Here is a 3,278-nt window from a genome sequence, read left to right on the forward strand (position 1 = left end):
GGCATAAGGCCGAGCCTTCCACCCTTTACCAAGTATATAGATGCATTAATTAAATAAGAGATATTGTGATATCCCAACAAAATATCCATGTTCCAACATGGAACAAACTCCAATCTTCACCTGCAACTAACAACGCTATAAGAGGGGCTGAGCAAAGCGGTAACATAATCAAAAAACGAGTTGCTAGGACAAGGTGGGTTAGAGGCTTGGCTTAACAATATGGGAGGCATGATAAGCAAGTGGTAGGTATCGCAGCATAGGCATAGCAAAAGAGCGAGCAACTAGCAAGCAAAGATAGAAGTGATTTCAAGGGTATGGTCATCTTGCCTGAAATCCCGCAAGGAAGAAGAACGAGTCCATGAAGAAGACAAACGGACGTAGTCGAACGGTTCCTCACAAACACGACGTTATCGGAACCAACCCGAAGAAGCAATACCGGAAAGAAGCACACAACATAGTAAACAACCAACACACGAACATGGTATGATATGCGGGATGCGGTATGTGATGCATATGCAAGATTTGGAAAGGAATGATTGAACCTGGCCTCAACTTGGAAATCCAAGAGTGCCACTGGAAAGGTGAGGTAATTTCGGTCGAAATCGATATAAAGATCACCGGAATCAGATGCACGGTTTGGAAATGGCAAGCAAAATAAATATGACACAGGTCTGCGATAAACAGCAAGTAGCCTCCTAAATGCATCAAGATAAATAAGCCAATGCACTCAAACATGGCAACACAATACATGGCAGGGATCCACTCATAATGCTTGACAAAATATGAACACTGAGCTGCGGCTAATTCAGTAAATAACAGGTTCAAACAAGCATGGCAAAAGGGCAAAAGATAACAGGTTACAGACTTGGTGAAATTAACATCATGTCAGGAATTTATCAACAGGAAGCAATCTTTAGAGCATGAAAACTACATGCTACGGGAACATATCATGGCAAAGCAAGGCATGGCATGAAGCTACTCTAAGGATATAACAAAAGTCCCTTAGTGACCTTGAGCAAAAAGGGATCAGAAAATACAGTTGCAAGCATGTGAACATAGCAAAAACATAAACAGATTCAGACTTAGTGAAAAACTGGAGCATGCAAAACAGTTAACGAGTAGGCATGTTTACGAGCTCGATGCACTCACTACAAAGCATGGCATGATAATTCAAGCATACATCCAGCTAATAGACATGTCATAGAAGCTAGACATGGCAAGAACAACAACATAGCATGCACGGATCAACTACAACAAGCTCGGCAAAATCGCTAACCATGTTAACAATCTACCAGGAATATTTCATAGCAAAAGTAGAGCTCGATTTACTGAAGCTAGGGTGATCCATAATTTCAAACAAAGACATGGATGGATAGAGCACCACAATATTAACAAAACATCCTTACTGATCATCCTCAAAAGAGGCACGGATCACTAGGAAACAACATGAACATATGGCATAAAAATTAGGACAGGGCAAGGACTTAGTGAAATTCTAAGTCCCTCAAATCAGCATCATTGAGTAAGCTACTTTGCATGCTTGTTCTAGTCACCAAAAAGATCACAAAAATACATAGCCTACACCCCTGTAAAGATGGCATGGCATTCTACAAAAACATGTAGAGCTCAGGATCATAGCATGCACACATTAAACATGGCAAAAATGACAAAAGGCCATTTGCTGAAACAGATCTGACATAATCATCACATAGCCCTCTTCCAACAGCATTTCGGACATCAAGATGAGCTCAAATGATGAGATGAAACGATGTACTCGTCGAGGCGAACATTTTGATATGCTACACGCGCGAATCGAAGCTACAATGATGGAGTTATGGCATGTCAAAATATGGAAAAAGTTAGGGTTTCAGGCGAAAAAGTCAACTGTCTCGTTGGATCTGGATCTGGATCTCAGATCGGGCCGGCACTGTAGCTGTGAGGACGAGGACGCCGGAGACTTGGCCGGCCGGAGCTGCGAGTGAAGGTGGCCGGACTTTGGCTGCAGAGGAGGGGCTCACCGGAGGAGGGAGCTCCGGTGGCCGGCGCGCGGATCCGGCGGACTCGGGCGTGGCGCTCGCGGAGGCGCGGCGAGGTCTCCTGCGGTGGCGCGCGGGCTTGGCGGCGAGCGGGGCGGCGACCGGCGCGGGTGGCGCGGTGGCCGGCGGCGGAGGCGGCGGCGAGCCAGCGCGTGAGGTGCGGCGGCGAGCCAGCGCGGGAGACACAGGGTCAGGCGGGCGACGCGTGCCTGCGGGCGGGGGTGGCGGCGACCGGGCCCGGGCGGGCCTGCCTCGGGCCCCACGGGCCGCGGCGGGGAGGAGAGAGAGGCGCGGCGAGGTGGCAGCTCCTGGTTGGTGGAGAGCGGTGGCGTGGTGACGTGGCGCCTTTCCATTGGGCGGAGTGAGGTGGCGGCGGCGAGCGGACATGTCCGGGCGGCGAGGTTTTGTCCGGCGGCGATGAGGGAGTTGGATCTAGGGTTTGTACCGCGAATATTTCGGAGGGGATCACATATATATAGGTAGAGGGAGCTAGGAGAGTCCAAATGAGGTGTGGTTTTCGGCCACGCGATCGTGATCGAACGACCGAGATGATGGAGGAGGTTTAGGTGGGTTTTGGGCCACTTTGGAGGGGTGTTGGGTTGCAACACACACGAGGCCTTTTCGGTCCCTCGGTTAACCGTTGGAGTATCAAACGAAGTCCAAATGGCACGAAACTTGACAGGCGGTCTACCGGGAGTAAACCAAGGCTGCCTGACAAGTCTCGGTCCAATCCGAAAACGTTTAACACCCGCACACAAAAAGAGGTAGAAAGGGGCACCGGATGACATAGGAGCGCCGGATTGCAAAACGGACAACGGGAAAAATGCTCGGATGCATGAGACGAACATGTATGCAAATGAAATGCACATGATGACATGATATGAATTCATGACACACAAGCAATGACAAGGCAACAACAACGAATAACTGGAAGACACCTGGCACATCGGTCACGGGGCGTCACATCACATACGAGATCAAAGTAATTCAGTGTCAAAAGTGACAAGGCATTAATATATTCGAGCAAATATTTTCAGAACTTTTCAGAAAGGCATGGTGTACATCGACCCAACTAATAATGTTGAAAATAATTGGCCAAGTTTATGTTGAGATGAGACAAAAAAGTCTTATATAATGCTGGGTTAATTAAAAAATACGAACAACAACTCAGCAACAGGCATAGGCATACGAGTGGTCAAAAGATAGTATCAATACAAAGTTTAGTTTGTCTCAAATATTGCT

Source organism: Triticum aestivum, chromosome 3A, assembly GCF_018294505.1.
Source record: "Triticum aestivum cultivar Chinese Spring chromosome 3A, IWGSC CS RefSeq v2.1, whole genome shotgun sequence".
NCBI lineage: Eukaryota > Viridiplantae > Streptophyta > Magnoliopsida > Poales > Poaceae > Triticum > Triticum aestivum.